The sequence below is a fragment of the Podarcis gaigeae genome, assembly GCF_964106915.1.
Source record: "Podarcis gaigeae genome assembly, chromosome: 17".
Taxonomy (NCBI): Eukaryota; Metazoa; Chordata; class Lepidosauria; order Squamata; family Lacertidae; genus Podarcis; species Podarcis gaigeae.
The window spans coordinates 28,080,178-28,098,086 of NC_139694.1; the positions used below are offsets into that span (position 1 = coordinate 28,080,178).

At 44.0% G+C, this 17,909-nt stretch overlaps 3 long non-coding RNA genes across 3 annotated transcripts in view; all 3 read left to right on the forward strand.

Moving 5' to 3' along the window:
• Window positions 1-17,909, forward strand: part of LOC310835288 — a 114,203-nt gene that overhangs the window by 46,265 nt on the left and 50,029 nt on the right. The window lies entirely within an intron of this gene.
• The window catches only part of LOC310835322, a 43,863-nt gene that overhangs the window by 12,011 nt on the left and 13,943 nt on the right, over window positions 1-17,909 (forward strand). The gene's annotated exons all lie outside the window — the stretch shown is intronic.
• On the forward strand, window positions 4,405-5,902 carry LOC310834491. Its single transcript, XR_014559259.1, has 2 exons — window positions 4,405-4,519; window positions 5,551-5,902. It is a non-coding gene; the product is annotated as an uncharacterized lncRNA (long non-coding RNA).

Genomic DNA, 17,909 nt, shown 5'->3' on the forward strand with positions numbered 1-17,909 from the left:
TGATGAGGCCCTCAGCTACTGTGGGTAATGGGGCCCTTTATATGTCCAGCTGTCCTTTGTCAACAACCAATTGTCACTGTTTTTTTGTGTTGAATATATGCTATATGGTAATCTATGGACCTCATGGGTATCTCAAGCCATTTGCACACGTTGCCATGCAACCAGTCCATGCAGAATGTAGGCACCCTATATATAGAAAGGAGCAAACCAGGGATATCAAAAGTAATTATCAAAGTAATTGTTGATCCCTTATTTTGGCTGCTGATCCCTTATTTTCGAGGCTGCTGGTCCCTTATTTTCAAATCTGTAAGTTGACAGCTATGCTCAGGTCTTTGTAGAGAGTGCAAGACAGGAGGACGTTTCAATGCTACCATCTCCACAGGGCAGACGTTTCTCAGGCGGGATCTTTTGGAATCTCCAAAGAGTTCTTTCCCCAAACCCGGATCTTGGCATCCAGGGAAATTCTGCATATATTGCAACAACATTCCCGGCCTGCCTCCTGAAATTGTTCAATCCCTGGAGGACTGCGAGATGCATTTTCATGTGATTTGACCATGGCTGGAAATCTGTACGTGCAAAAGCGATGGGGAAGGAAGTTGCTACAGAAAAGCAAAATGTATCCCACCACCTAAACTGGTTTGCTGCAGTCGTACGTACCTGTGACTTCCAAACTATATTGGCTTCTTAAACATTGGTGAAATATTAAGAAGAAAGATACATAAGAATCAAAGAAATCTCAACAAAGATTTTTATGACTCTTGTGCTGTTTCTGTGATAAAAGGTTGTTTGCACTGAATCATGGAAACCACAAACAGTTCTGACATGCGCCCAGAAACGTCTCAAGACCTTTGTTCTAATTTCATACATTCTTCGAAACAATGGCTCAGTCCCTGCTGAGGAGAAAAAAACGCCAAACTGTCAGTTTACTTGTTTTATTTTCCTCACAACCGGGTTTGATCACATTCTGATTTTACTTTCCATAAGGAAATATTCCTCTTCATTACTTAATTCAGCTCTCCTTAATCACCAGTAGCTAAAATGGCACTGTTAAATAAGAGGCATTAATAAATACAAATTTATGAATCATCCGTAACATTACATTGCTATTTTTTTAATGGCAACCATGACTTTTTCTATGGCTTCATACCAAATCGATAGAACCCGTAACTTCAAATCGAAGCAACGCTTGATCATGTTAATGAATAATTTCTAATTATAGCTTCATTTCTCCAATATCCCCCCCCCACTGCCGCCACCATATGAACACTGTTCCAACATGGAAGTACATGTGTTTTGGGGGTTCAAAGAAGCCTGGGTTGCTTACCCTGTAAAGTCTCAATTTCAGGTGTTTTACTAAAGTGACTTATACTATATGAAGCTGCCTTATGCTGTGATGGGGGACAAATTCACTTGGCTGACATTTTATTGCACATCTGCCTAATTCACACTTGCTGAACCAGTATGTCAAGTGAAGCACAGTATTCCTTCAAAATGTGATCCCTCCCCCCCCCCCCGAATTTGGTGGTGCGGTTCTCTGATCAAAAATTGCATTCCAAACAATAATATGTTAGAGGAAACTGCAATAAAAATGGGGGGAGACCCAGTACAGCATTCAGAAACTGGAAGGGAAATATTTTAGCAACTCTGTTACTGATATAAAGGGCCATTCGTGAACAAATGGTGTGAAATTGCTATATTGAAACTTGTCAAAGAGGTTCGATTCTATCACTGGTGGCCTATATAGGAATAACAGGGTGTTTTGTGTAATCAAGACTGCTTTGCAAAGGGTTGATACAATTTTCACAGTCTGTATTTTATTTTATTGCATTTTGTTTGCTTCTCACATTCGCTCCCCAACTTAGGATAACACTTCGTTCATCTGATGAAGTGGATTCTAATCCATTGACGTTTATTCCTTAGTTAATTTGCTACAGGTTTTAAGGCATGGGTAGGCAAACTAAGGCCCGGGCGGGGGCCGGATCCAGCCCAATCGCCTTCTAAATCCGGCCCACGGACTGTCTGGGAATCAGCATGTTTTTACATGAGTAAAATATGTCCTTTTATTTAAAATGCATCTCTGGGTGGGGCATAGGAATTCGTTCAACCCCCCCCCCCACCAAATATAGTCTGGCCCCCCACAAGGTCTGAGGAACAGTGGACCGGCCCCCTGCTGAAAAAAAGTTTGCTGACCCCTGCTTTAAGGTATTCAAAGTTTCACAAAGACTCACTGATGTTTTTGCAGCGGCTGCTCTTGTTTATTATTAATATCATGCCATCCATGCAGGACGCAGCGACTAGTCGCTTCTGCTTAAAAAGGAAATATTACTGACAACACTTTGAGAAATCGGAAAACCTGATTTGTATAGAGATCGTGACGAATGTCCACAAAACCAAGTAAAATAATAATAATGTGAAATATTCTTCTTTTATTTGATGTGAGAGGAAGATAAATTTAAAACCATGCATCTGAGCTCCATTTACTTCAGCAGATCCTTCCAGTGGGTGTTTTAACTTGTCTGTGCGCAAGTTTGCATTCTTGAGAGTTTGTTACTATTTCTCCTGGGCCAAATTGCATGTGATGGCAGGCGACTGATGGCTTTAAACGGGACGGCCTCAATTATGTATTTAAAGCAGGAGTACAGTATGTGATTAAGGCTGCAGTTTCCCCCACTTCCCTAGGAGTAACAATGTCACTCAAGGCATGTCTACTTTCACTATAGCTCAGTCGGTAGAGCATGAGACTCTGCATTTCAGGGTTATGGGTTCAGGGCCGGATTTAGGTTGAATGCGGCCCTCAGCTACTGAAGCATAGCTGTCAACTTTTCCCTTTTCTTGCGAGGAATCCTATTCGGAATAAGGGAGTTTCCCTTAAAAAAGGGAAAATGTTGACAGCTATGTGAAGGTAATGGGGCTCTTTCTATGTCCAGCTGTCCTTTGTCAACAACAAACTGTTGCTGGTTTTTTTGTGTTGAATATATGCTACATGGTAATTTATGGACCTCATAGGTATCTCAAGCCATTTGCACAGAACAAAATATGTATTTTATCAAAGTAATTGTTGAACTGAAATACAATTAAGAAGTATATTAATAGTGAAATACAGTTAAGAAGTATAGAAGTATAATAGTGAAATAATTGCTAAGCTTGGTTTTGGAACGCTTTGGTTTTAGAACAGACTTCTGGAACGGATTACTGGTAAGTTTGAGAACCAAGGTACCACTGTATCTAGAAAGGAGCAAACCAGTGATATTTGAGGGAGCAGGCGAGCAGGCAGGGCCCCTTCCTTACATCATAGCTAAATAAGCATAGCTAAATCTGCCACTGCTTATGTTCAAGCCCCACACTGGGCCAAAAAGATCCCTGTGATCCCTTCCACCTGTATGATGCTATGATTCTACTTATTTCATAAGGCTCATTGAGTCGATAGGACTTTCCCATAACATTTTATTAATTTTCCAACATTAACAAAAATCCAGCACTGGTTCCATGGTAAAGCCAAAGCAAATATCACATTTGTCCCTTTGTCCGCAGTACTTAGAAACCTCAATTTTCTCCCCCCCCCCTTTTTAATTTTTTTTTATTCAAAATTAAAACAAGACATATTATCCAAAAAAAATATCCTTGTTCCCCCCCCCCATTTTTCCTTCCCCCCCCCACAAAATCCACCTTCCCCCACCCCCCGACTTCCCTCAGTTCCAGTCTTTGGTTTCTCTGAGACTGCTGTTTTCTGCATGTTACCAAGTTGTATAGATCCTCAAAATATTTAGCTGATTATTACCAATAAAAAGTATGTGGATGTTTATTCAAAACCTGCCAAAAAGTCCAATTCACTTTGTTGCGTCTTCAGATACTTTGTAAAGGGTTCCCATTCATCCTTAAAGTCACAGTTATCCTTTGTCCCGTAGCTTATATGTCAGGTTTGCCAGTTCTGCATAGTCTGTCAATTTTTCTTGCCATGATTCTTTAGTTAGGGTTTCTTCAGTCTTCCATCCTTGTGCTACCAGAACTCTCGCGGCTGTTGTTGCATACATGAAGATGTTTTTCAGCTTTTTTGGCAGGTCTTTCCCTACAATCCCCAACAAAAATGCCTCGGGTTTTTTAAACAAATGTTAAATGGAACATTTTCTTCAATTCATTGTATAGCATTTCCCAAACTTTTTTTATTACATTACAATCCCACCACATATGATAAAATGTCCCTTCCTTTAGAAACCTCAATTTCCAATCCCAACGCCCAAGATTGTGTTCAATCGTCTGGACGAGGATGCTATTAATGTACACTTGTTTTTTCTCGTCCACTGAGGAGTCAAGGTTCCGACACGTGTTCTAGAACCTCCCGTTTTATTATGAGTCAGTCTCTTTGTGGCAGAGGCCATGTGAATTGGTGGACACCTTCAGGTTTGAGCCTGTTCCCCAGCCCAGCCTTTATATATGTTGGCAGAGCTTGCTGGCCCGCAAGGCAGGCTCATCATCCCCTTTTGGCAAGGGGACCAAGGCTAATGACTAGCAAATGGGAACGGTGAGTAATCCATCAAGGAGCCAAGACGTCCAGCCCATAGGATCATTCATTTCCACAATGAAAATTCAGCATCCGTTTGGGTGACTTATGGTCTTGAACTCGCAAGTGGGTCAAGGTGGGAGATTCTCTTGAGAGTTCCTGGAAATAATAAAAAAGTCAACGTGAATTCGAATATTTTTTATGTTCTTTGGAAAGTCACACATATAAAATAACAAAGTAACCTGCAAACAAACATTCATGGGGGAAATGTCCGATTTCAGTGTTTTAAAATTGTCTGTTTGGTTGTTCATTATTGTAGGGTTTAAGAATGTGGAATTTCCCTAGCGTTTTTGTGTGTTGTTTTCATTTATGATTTTTTTTAGTTAAATTGCAAACTTCTTAGAGATTTCCCCCTGAAATACACAGAGTATATAAGCTGTCCAAAAATTAAAAGAAACTCCCTAGTCCTTTCTCTAATACAGGAAGCCCGTGTGTGCTTATTCTTTGAAGATACCATCTGAACAAAAAGAATAAATATGGCAATATGTAAACGTACACAGAAAAAGCAGTGACCAAATCGAAGTGGGAGCAGATGGGAGCAGATTGACAGCCAAAAGGCTCTCAAAGGGGCTTTGAAAATATTATTGCATTCAAATCTGGCATCGGAAACAGAAATAAGTTGTTTTCCCTATCATGCTAGAATTATCTTGATGGCATTTCTTGCCTGGGACCCCGGTCACCCCTGGCGTTACCCTTCAGCCTCTCCCTTCTAGGCAGCAGAGCCTCTTGAGATCCATTAATGAATGAATGAATGAATGAATGAATATACTGCCCTTCATCCGTAGCTCTCAGAGCGGTTTTCTCTGATTCCAGAGAGTGGGGTGGATTGTGTTCATTCCAGGCACGAGCCCACTGGAAAGAATGGGAGTTGCACAAAGGCAAAGCAGTACACATTTCAGAGGGTGGATTGGGCCCAAAGGAAATTACTCTAGAGTCAAGTGACATTCCAGTTACTTGTGTAATTACCCAGTTATCTCCTCTATCTTCACTAGTGTTAGTAAAATAATTTCTGAACCAAGCAATCCCTACATGTCAACGTCTGTTTTTGCGGGAAATCTCCGTGAGTTAATTATCGTTGCAAAACAGATCGCCAGCATTGATTGTGTGGGAATGTTTTCTTACTAGGAAACCCAGATTACTCCAACAAACCACGGAATGAGGAGATAAAAATGAAAATGAACAGCCGTCCTTGCGCAGTTGTGATTTTTACAATGGTCTGTTAATGCAAAATCCTGTTTGCATTATCCCAGCACGGCAGTTGATCAGTAACTGTTGCCTGAGTCATCTTTTAATTCTACCAAATATGACATTGTACTGAAGATAAATGAAACTATTTTTTAACTATTCCTTTGTAATGTGTACTTCTTTTGTGTTGCTATGGATATTTATGTTTATCCATACTGGATAATCTCAACGGATTGCATCTTCAAAGGAATTACAATTGGGCCTCTGAATGTAACTAACATGACTGGGAGAATAGCTGCAATTCTGTTGGCCCCATTCAGGAGTGCCTCAACTCAATTGACTCATAACACAGAAGGGCTATAACTCAGTGGCAGAGCTTCTACCAGAGCCAGTGTGGTATAGTGGTTAAGAGCGATAGACTCGTAATCTGGGGAACCGGGTTTGCGTCTCCGCTCCTCCACATGCAGCTGCTGGGTGACCTTGGGCCAGTCACACTTTGAAGTCTCTCAGCCCCACTCACCTCACAGAGTGTTTGTTGTGGGGGAGGAAGGGAAAGGAGAATGTTAGCCGCTTTGAGACTCCTTTGGGTAGTGATAAAGCGGGATATCAAATCCAAACTCTTCTTCTTCTTCTACCTTACATGCAGGTCTCAGGTTCGATCCTTTACATCATCAGGAAGGACTGGGAAGGACTCCCTCCCTGAATCCTTGGAGATCCACTTCCAGTGGATCTGAACTATATAATTACATGATCTGACTCAGTAAAGGGCAGCTTCATGGGTTCATATAGCAGCTCTTCCCTTCCCCAGGATTACAATTTCATCCACAACGCTCACAAGGCAACTTGAGCCCTGCTAATGATTCATACCAAGTGATTTCAAATTCACCGAGAAAATAATCTCTCCCCTCCTTCTCTGAGGACATATGTCTTTCCAAAGCAGAGAAGGGTTCCCTTCTGAATGAATTCCAACAGCCTTTGGTTTCCCTCAAAGAAAAAATGCAAAATATCTTCAATATGTCAGCCTCAGACATACATGGCATACAAGCCACAGGGGCAGTGATTTGGAGAGATCAGAGGCAGTCTTCTTCCCATTTATGTGATTTTTTAAAACCAGGAACATCTACCTCTGTGGCTTACCCTGCACTTCCACACACTAAGAAGTTCTCACCATAAACAACTTGCAGCTTCATGTCCACTGCTGTTTGGGAAATCTAAGAAACCCAAAGAATTTGTGGTTCAAATCAGTACAGCATAGTTTTGAAAGGTTCAGTCTGCCATGTTGATTCAAAATGGCATCCAATTGCATCCAAGTAGATTTCAGGAACCGTCATGCAAAACTGGATTCTGCTTTCTTAACAGGTATCCAAATATATAGCAAATGACTTTCCCAAATATATAGGAGACCAAGAGAAAGTGCCTGGCAAAATTGCTGAGATTTGCAAATTGACAATGCAGTGTGTTCATTTTAAGCACTCTACATGCCTCCCTCCTTCTGGCAACTCTTACAACCAAGGTGTTGCCAAAAGTACTGCTCTGCTTTCCTTGGGACCACATCAGTGAGTCCAAGAGGGGGTCTTATCGTCTGGGCAGGTCAGGATCTCCATACACACTGCACAGGCTTGTGCCCTGGGGAGGTCACTTTGGTGCTGCTAAAACGGGGGGAAACCAATGTGGGGTGCAGCAGTTCTAAATTAAAGTAAAGGTAAAGGGACCCCTGACCATTAGGTCCAGTCGTGGCCGACTCTGGGGTTGCGGCGCTCATCTTGCTTTATTGGCCGAGGGAGCCGGCATACAGTCATGTGGCCAGCATGACTAATCCGCTTCTGGCGAACCAGATCAGTGCACGGAAACGCCGTTTACCTTCCCGCCAGAGCGGTACCTATTTATCTACTTGCACTTTGACGTGCTTTCAAACTGCTAGGTTGGCAGGAGCAGGGACCAAGCAACGGGAGCTCACCCCATTGCGGGGATTCGAACCGCCGACCTTCTGATCGGCAAGTCCTAGGCTCTGTGGTTTAACCCACAGTGCCACCCACGTCCCAGTTCTGAATTACTGGCCTGTGATTCTCCAGTGGTGTGATTCTCCAGTGGTTTGACTTCACCCATGGAGGCGCACTCCGTTGTCTCTCAAAACAGATGGAAGCCAACAGCTTGCCTCCCTCTGACTTGGATTACACTATGGTTACCAGATTTTTTAAAATGAATCCGGGGACACTTTTTTGTTTGTTTTGAAGCTGAGTAGCAACAGGGAATCAGTAGTGGGGCTGGAGAGGCAAAAGACCCTGGGCCCAAGCACACATGCATATCCCAAGCCTTCCCCGATGATCTGCTCCCTCCCCCCTTTGTTTTGACAGATCGGGGAAAGCTCGGAAGTTGCTGGTGGGCGGGTGTTGACCAGGAGGGGTGCAAGGCACATGGATTCTCTGCCAGGCAAGGTGCAAAGTCCTTCTTTCACACCCTGTGAAACATAAATGCGCAGTTGTTGTTTTTAAAAAACTGGGCAATGGCCAGCCAGCCATGACTCCCAAGCCTCCCCCGATCAGTCAAAACAAAGGGGGAAGGGGGAAGGAGATCTGTACCGTCGAGCGTCTCCGGTTCGCCTTCGGCAGTGACGCCGGCAGCAGCAGTCAACAGCCTGGAGCCAGCCTGGTAGCACAGTTGGCTCTGGCTGGCTGCCGGCTGCTTGCTGGAAGTCCCCATATGATGTGTTGCACACAAGACACATCATATAGGGACTTTCGGCAAGGAAAAATGGCGGGTGCCATGGCAGTGAGCAGCTCCTGAAGCCAGCCAGAGCCAACTGTGCTACCAGGCTGGCTCCGGGCTGCTGAGGCTGCCACTACCACATTTCCCAAGGACAGATTTGCAAATACAGGGACTGTCCCTGGGAACTGGGGACATCTGGTAACCCTAGGTTACACCCAAGCAGTACCTAGACCCAAATTGATTTGTGGGTGGGGCTCATGTTTAACTAGGGCTTCAGAAACCTTATACGGTTGGGAGGGATGGCAAAAGAAGAAGCTGAATCTCTCCCTCACCCCCATCATGCATCACCATGTTGGCCATAACTGACAGTGAGAGACCAACTGATCCCTGGCAGGGGATACTGAAGTGGCGGCTGGTTCTTCTGGCTCCCACCCCAGTCCCAGGTGATGGCCTTGTCTTTCCACCTTAGGTTGCCCCTTTTTCAACCCTGCTGGGCTGTGCAACCCCAGTGCATTCTCTGCTGGGAACATGCTGGTGAAGCAGACCCTGCAGTGGGCAGGATTTCACTCTCTCCTCACCAGCTGGTATTATTTCATGCCATAAGACCTATGGGATAAGACAGGTGGCACACAGGCACTCCTACATCTTCTCCCATTGCAAAAATACGGATAGCAGCAACAGGAGGCAGTTTCACATAGGGAATATGACACAGTTTAAGGCTCCTCCTTGAAATGACTGCTGGTTTCTTTTAACTTTTTTTAAAAAAAATAAAAATAATCACAGAGGAGATCTGTTCCCTGGTATCATGTGAGTCTCCTAATTTGGCCCTTAAAGATAAAGGGTAAAGGGACCCCTGACCATTAGGTCCAGTCTTGGCCGACTCTGGGGTCGCGGTGCTCATCTCACTCTATAGGCCGAGGGAGCCGGCGTACAGCTTCCGGGTCATGTGGCCAGCATGACTAAGCTGCTTCTGGTGAACCAGAGCAGTGCAAAGAAATGCTGTTTACCTTCCCGCCGGAGTCGTACCTATTTATCTACTTGCACTTTGATGTGCTTTCGAATTGCTAGGTTGGCAGGAGCAGGGACCGAGCAACGGGAGCTCACCCTGTCGCGGGGATTCGAACCGCCGACCTTCTGATCTGCAAGTCCTAGGCTCTGTGGTTTAACCCACAGTGCCACCCGCGTCCCTAATTTGGCCCTTAATCTTGAATAAATTCAAGAGCAGACTTTCAGACCTTGCTCTGAAACGCGTGTCCCCACCCTGCCTATCAATTCATTGCTTCCCTTTCTAAAATCGTTCAACCATCGACTGTAGTCTGGGGATTTGATTCACACCTAGTCTACGGGCAAACCACTTTTCCCTCCCATCTTCAGGAGTTCAACGTCAGTAGGAATACTCAGGTGCCAGTTAATTCAGACTCCCTGATCATTCATTCGCTTCCCAACTTGCCAAACTCTGTGGTTCTTTACTCTGTTGCCAAGAGCCTGAGTCATAGAGTTCTCCCCCCACCCCCACTCCGCTGCTTCAAAGTTTGCATATTCCCCCAGCTCCACCCCATGCTAACAAGGTGGAAAAATGAATGATTATTGTGTAGAGACCTCTCGGTATTGTATTCAGATGAGTAACGTGCAAGAGACCCAGAGAGAGCTGAGGCAAGTCTGTACGCCTTCCTTCTCCGACATGAAGTTAATTTGGCAGGGTTTTTCTTCCAAAGTATCTTGCAATCAGTGATGTGGGGGGGGGGGGAGAGAAAGAGACAGAGAGAATGTTTTAATGTAATAAATATTTTGACACTTCACCCAGTGGCGTCCTGTAGCCACTTTCAGCATCCTTACTGATGCACAGCTGTTGCATTTTTGCAGGGCTTGCATAAATTTCATAGGCCCAAGGAAAAGAGCAGTTGCAAAATAAACACAGACACGCACCGTCTCATTAGTAGCTCCTTATGAAAGATTTCACCTTGGGTTAAATGACTAATGCCCTATTAAACCTTTACAGCCACAACAAATGTTGGGCTGCAATCAGTCAAGGAGAGCATGAGACTCTTAATCTTGGGTTCGAGCCCATATTGGGCAAAATATTCTTGCATTGCATGAGTTCCAACCCTACAATTCTAAGATTCTATAATTAAAGAAGAGAAAACACCTTTTCCAATGAACCATCAGCATGTGGCTTATTCTGAGAATAAGATGACCAATGACCAATGTGGTAGGAATTGGGTGTTTCAGCATCCCATCTTCATGTAACCATCTGACAAAGTCAATATCCCACCAGCCCCTTTCAGGTGTTCGCTGTGAATGCACAGAGTGGGAGTGATGTTGCAGTGGCACATGTGCCCACCATCTAGGTGTGCTCATAGGGCCATGGGTCCACCTAGCTCAGCACTGTTTGCGTTAGGGAGGGAAACACCTGGCCCACAGGTCACATGTGCGCCACCACTCAGTTTCATTTGCCCTGTGGCCCAAGCCAGCTCCACTCGCCACCTGTCACACTTCAAAGGAAAATTCGGGGTGGGCTCAGAAGTTCCAGAAGGGATGCAGGGATGCAGGACCGGGAGGAGGAATAGCCTTGCATGTTCACCTTCCCACTGCCATTGGGACAAGCCCATTTTCATCTCATTCCCACATCTGTTGCCTTCACCAACCTAAAAATAACTTCTTTGGCAGTCCCTCGTAGCCGAGCAATATTGTCTTCCATAAATACGGTTTTAACCATGAGTCCATAAGTGACCGTGGAGGCCAGTTCTGGATCCACACGTCCTTCCACAGTGGGGACATAGGTTTCCAGGCAGGAGTTGATCATGGTGTGGATATGCCAAGCATGCATTCCTCTTAGCATGTTTCTCCCTTTCATCCTGAGTTTGAGTGTCTTCAAAGCCCATGACACCTTGGGTAAAGGCTGTTCTCCAACTGGAGCGCTCGCAGGCAAGTCTTTCCCAATTGTTGGTGTTTATACTACATTTTTTAAAGATTTGCCTTGAGAGTGTCTTTAAACCTCTTTTGTTGACCACCAGCATTACGCTTTCCATTTTTAAGCTTGGAATAGAGTGCAGTGGTACCTCGGGTTACATATGCTTCAGGTTACATACGCTTCAGGTTACAGACTCCGCTAACCCAGAAATAGTGCTTCAAATTAAGAACTTTGCTTCAGGATGAGAAGAGAAATCGTGCTCCAGCGGCACGGCAGCAGTGGGAGGCCCCATTTGCTAAAGTGGTCTTCAGGTTAAGAACAGTTTCAGGTTAAGTACAGACCTCTGGAACGAATTAAGTACTTAACCTGAGGTACCACTGTAGTTGCTTTGGAAGACGATCATCAGGCATCCACACAATATGACCAGTCCAATGAAGGTGATGTTGAAGAATCGTTGCTTCAACACTGATGATCTTTGCTTCTTCCAGGACACTGGCATTAGTTATCTTCTATGCTTCTTTGCTGTGCTTTCTTCCCATACCTTCCTTCCCTTTGCCTTTGTCTCAGCATTTTGGAAGTTGCCTTACACCAAGTCAGATCATTGGTGCATTTAGCTGAGTTCTTTTATGTTGATTGGCAGCTGCTCTCCAGCATTTCAGATGGGAAACATTCCCAGCACAACAATTTTCAGAGGTGCTGAAAATTGAACCCGGGACCTTTCCCCATGCGAGGGAGATGCTGCACCACCAAACTGTGGCCCTTCCCCTAATGTGGGAATCCCTAAACACATACACACACGCCATTCATTTTCACTGTATCTGCCACGTTTGTTATTAACAAACTATTGCCTATGTGTTATCAGGGCTGGCTCAAGAGCTTTCATTACCCAAGACACCTTTCAGGCTTAGGGCACAATGTGGGCATAGTTGTGGGGAAATGGAAACACACTGCAGAAACAAATATATCATGGCTCAGCTTTCGTGGGCTACACAGACATGCTCTGTAGAGTTTGTGCTGGGCCCGGGGGTAACCCATGAAATGCGGTCCAGGTTCGGTCCAGAATCCGAAGGTTCCGCTGGGAGTCAGTCCGACAGGGTCAAGGCAGGACACGAGGCAGGAAACCAGGCAAGGACAGACACAGGATCTCAGGCAGAGTGTGGCATACAGCAATGTTGCTCCTGGGGTGGGGTTCGACAGCCTTTTATCTTTTTTCCCCCCAAATTTTTTTATTGGTTTTCACAATATTATAAACAAACAAACACACAACACAAACAAACATAAATCATAGCCTTATTGAAAATTACACTTATTAACTTTGTTAAGTGACTTCCTCACTTCCCCTTGGTTGAATTTCATTGCATGTCCTTTTAACTGTTTTCCAAATCCCAATTCTTATGAAATTTAACTTATACATTAACATCCTTAAATCATCACCTTATGGAATTAAACATATTAATTCATCATTTAACATAAATAAAATCCTAAGCCAATTAAGTATCTGCAAGCTGTTTTCAATTAATTAAACTTAACAAATTTAACTAGATAATCATTAAATTTAATCCACTCTTCCTGATACTCCTCCTCCTTCTGGTCGGGGACACTTCTGGTTAGGTCGGCTAGCCTTTTATCTTTGTCAGGGTAGCGGCTGGTCCTGATCCCCCGGCGACTCACCTCCCTGTTTTGCCCGAAGTCGAGCACTGCTCCTGCGAGTACTCAGATCTCTCCTTCTCTCAGACCTCAGTCTCTGCAGCTCGGGAGACGTCGGTGGGTTACTAGACCCAGGGGCCACCTCAGCCTCCCCTGACCCAACTGGTAGTGGAGCAGCTGTAAGTGATGGCCCAGCTGAAGGCAACAAGGTCACCCCGCATCTGGAGCCAGGGCAGGCTCAGGCCCCTGACTCGGCCCAGCTGGTGTTTGTTGCAGGGGAACCTGTGCAGACTGGGACTCTTCAGGATCAGGCCCCAGACTTGGTTCAGATGATGCCTGAGGCAAAGGATCCGGTGCAGACTGAGACTCCTCTGGTTCCGAATCCGAGCCCGAGTCCCAGGCCATCACAGAGTTTCACAACTCATAGCAAAAGTCAAACAAAAACAACAACCCGTTGCCACCCTTGACAAACCAAAATAAAAATACTCTGAGCATGTGCAGTTTCACATTTTAAATTCATTTTCACTTGACTGACCATTGCTTTTACTGGCTTCCTTCCTGGGGCCAGCCACCAGCTCCCACCTTTGCACGCAAGATGGGCTTTCTTTGGTTGCAGGGCCACAGCTGTGGAATGCCCTCCTGGCAGAAAGTGAATTTTGGTTCTCCTGCCTTCGCTTTTTGATCTCTTGTTGCTGCTTCGTGACTCTTGCCTTTCTCCTCCGCCCCTCTGTTTAGGGTTTCACGCTGGAATGCGAGGCCTGTTTGTAGAACCAGAGCTTCCTTGCACGATAACTTCTTATAAGGGAGAGGAGGAAACTAATTTGCTCCGAGCTTGGAGTTGTTGATTTCAGATCAAGAGCCAGGACATTTTGAAATGTGTAGATAAAAGGCTGGGGAGGGAGAGAAAGAAAGGCAAGAAATTATATTGGGGGCGGGGGGGGGGAATAGAAGTTAGAAGTGAGGTTAACCAATAGAAATGATAATATGTCACCAATATAGATGATCAGTTTTGATAAATCCATTTTCCCCATATTTGTGAGAGTCAGAGATGTCCTAATTTAATTGAAGAAAATTAAAATGTGTGTTATGGTGAAAATCACATACCAATTTTAGTTTAGTACAATTTTAGAAACTCATTGCTTCGATTAATATCTTGTGTTATCTGTCAGTTAATTAAACTATGGAAGGTGGTGAGCACTGGTGGAGGAAAGGGGGTTGGCGGGAGCGTACTGCCCCTGGCACCATCAGGGTGGGTATCATCGCGACCGCACCCCCCCCGGATATGACCACACCCCCTGTGACGCTACCATATATGAGAGAGTGCTGGAGGGGAAATAGTTAAATAGATTGCACAGACAGGACCCAGGGGGTGGAGTCAGTGGGTCTATAAAACTAGTTCTGGGAGGAGTTCTGGGGGGTAGTCCGTTGGGAGTTGTGGGTGGATGGGTGGGTGGTTTGAGTGGGTTGGCTGGTTGGGAAAGGCAGTTGGTAATAGAGAGACAGTTAGGGCAGTTGGTCTTTGAGTGTGGGATGGTAGCAGAGATAGAGAGGAACATAAGGCTAAGAAAGTAAAGAGGAACACAGTTTGGAATGCTGTAATAGTTTTGTTTTCAGTCTGAAATAAAATACACTCTTCTTTATGAATTGAAAAGGTGACTGAGACTGAAGTGATTTTACCAGGGAGGACCTGGTTGGTGGCAGCGGATTAGTGGTGTACGGGTCAATAGTCCGTGAGACGACCGGGGGCTCCATACGAATGCCACACCCCCCCCACCGCACCGGGTGCCACACCCTTCCAGCCTTTCAGGTGCCTTCCAGCTCTTCAGTTCTATGGTTCTATGACTTTTCATTTTACTGATCCAGTTCACTCTGCTCCAAAATTCGGGGAGCAGAGTAGAGATTCATAAAGGTATGCCTATGCTTTGTTATTCCACTTTAAAACCACCACTAGATTTTAGTGCAAACTATGGATGTGAGTGGCACTGTGGGTTAAACCACAGAGCCTAGGACTTGCCGATCAGAAGGTCGGCGGTTGGAATCCCTGCGACGGGGTGAGCTCTCGTTGCTCGGTCCCAGCTCCTACCAACCTAGCAGTTTGAAAGCATGTCAAAGTGCAAGTAGATAAATAGGTACCGCTCCGGCGGGAAGGTAAACGGCGTTTCCATGAGCTGCTCTGGTTCACCAGAAGCGGCTTAGTCATGCTGGCCACATGACCCGGAAGCTGCACGCCGGCTCCCTCGGCCAGTAAAGTGAGATGAGCGCCGCAACACCAGAGTCGTCTGCGACTGGACCTGATGGTCAGGGGTCCCTTTACCTTTACCTTTATGGCTTCTCAATCATCTCTTTATATGAAAGCTGCATTGCTGCTTGCAACTATCATCACCATCATGTCTTCATCCGGTTCCCCACATGTGTAAGTCACTTCTCTAGTCAGTAGAGCAGGTAGGCTAGTCTCCAACATCTTCTTTTTTAAAATAATAATAATAATAATAATAATAATAATAATAATAATAATAATAATATTTTTATTAAGTTTTAAAATTTTATATTCAACACAGTCATATTTATCACAAAGAAAAATATGTAGATCCCAATCTCCACCCACCCTCAACTTCATCTTCTGGTTCTTTAAATATTTGCTTCTCCTGCTTAGCTTATTCTATCTAAAATTTGTAATCTTTTCACTAAATATAATTGCATTCTTATAATTTTTGAACCATATTCCCCAAATCAAATCTTACATCTTATTGTTTTCCCAATTGTTACATCTCAACTTTTACACTTGTTTTCTTAATTGCAAGTGTTTACTCAAACCCTGCTAGTGAGTCCACTTCTCGACAATATTTCTGTAAGTACATCATATACGGTTCCCAATCTTTTTTAAAGTCTCTATTGTCCTTGTCTCTAATTTTTCCCATTAACTTCACCATTTCAGTGTATTCCAACAATTTCACTTGCCATTCTCCTTTCGTTGGTGTCTTGTCATCTTTCCATTTTGGAGCTAGTAATATCCTAGTCGCTGTTGTAACATACCGTATTTTTTGCTCTATAAGACTCACTTTTTCCCTCCTAAAAAGTAAGGGGAAATGTGTGTGCATCTTATGGAGCGAATGCAGGCTGCACAGCTATCCCAGAAGCCAGAACAGCGATAGGGATCGCTGCTTTCACTGCGCAGCGATCCCTCTTGTTGTTCTGGCTTCTGAGATTCAGAATATTCTTTTTCTTGTTTTCCTCCTCCAAAAAACTAGATGCGTCTTATGGTCTGGTGCATCTTATAGAGCGAAGAATACGGTACATAAATAGCTTCTTCCACTCTTTTGGCAAGACTTGACCTATAATACCTAGCAAAAAAGCTTCTGGTTTTTTTAACAAATGTTTTGAATGGCCATTTCAAAATCTTTTGGGGGGAAAAGTCACCCCGAAATCAATAAATAGATTTCTGTAAATGCAACTGGATAATGTATGATGTAATATGCACAGCATGTATTATATTACAGGAAAAAGAGAACATGTAAATTTTATAATACTTGCACAATGTTTTGTACACTGTGCATCACTTCTTATTGCTTAGAATAAATTGAGTTTGCGATTTGCCTTTGTTTCTGCTGCAAAGACCATTAAGTTCCCACATCACTTTGATTGCATGTTCTTTCTATATACCAATATTTGGATTCTTCTAAAAACATTCTAAGCAGTTTTAGGAATTTCAAGACTGCTGTAAAACTTCTAAACAGTTCCATAAAGTTTTAAAAAGTGCTAATACTTATGAGTAGTAACGTTACATATACGGTGATTCCAACTTTTCCTTTCAGGGTGAACTTCTTTCACAATTGAGAAGAATTGGTCCCTTTTTCGGTGTTTCTAAGCAAAAGTTCATCCCTTTATGATACAGGAAATTATTATTATTTTTTAAAGGAAAAAAAGTCAAAAGTTATAACCCAAATGACACACCCTCCAACATTTCTCTGATGAAAATTGGGATGCTCTATTCCATTATCATCATCATCATCATCATCATTCCCTGCCCATCTGATTGGGTTTCCCCAGCCACTCTGGGAAGCATATATAAAGGCATGATGAAACATTAAACTTCCTTTTAAAAAAAAAAAATAGTTCCCTGTACAGGGCTGCCTTCAGATGTCTTCTAAAGGTTGTATAGTTACTTATCTCCTTAACTTGTGGGTGGCATAACTGCATACCCTCCAACATTTATCTGACGAAAATAGGGATGTCCCAAAGAAAAGTGGGACATTCTGGGATCAAATCAGAAACCGGGATGGCTTCTGTAAATCCGGGACTGTCCCTGGAAAACAGGGATGCTTGGACAGTCTGTAATGAACACCCTCTCAGTTTAAAAAATAATGATGATGAGGCTTTAAAGGCAAAGTCAGCAGCCCAGGGAACTGAGGGGAGCTGAACAATGAAGCATGGTGTCTTCTAAAGGATCACACAGCAGATGTGCAGGATTCCTGGCCAGGAGTTGTAGTCCTGAACAGTGCCGGATTTATGTATAAGCTAAAGAAGCTCTAGCTTAGGGCCCCACTCTCTTGGGGGCCCCAAAAATGTTAAAGGAAAATACCTGGATGTATATTTCCAAAATATAAGATAAAAAACAAATAAAATAAAATCTACATCCAGGAACATTGTTTTGTGTTGTATAGGCTCCTATGATGTAAGTCAGGCATAGGCAAACTCGGCCCTCCAGGTGTTTTGGGACTACAACTCCCATCATCCCTAGCTAACAGGACCAGTGGTCAGGGATGATGGGAGTTGTAGTCCCAAAACATCTGGAGGGCCGAGTTTGCCTATGCCTGATGTAAGTAATGGGACCCGCCTGCTAGCCTGCTCCCTAAAATATCACTGGTTTGCTCATTTCCATATACAGTGGTACCTTGGTTCTCA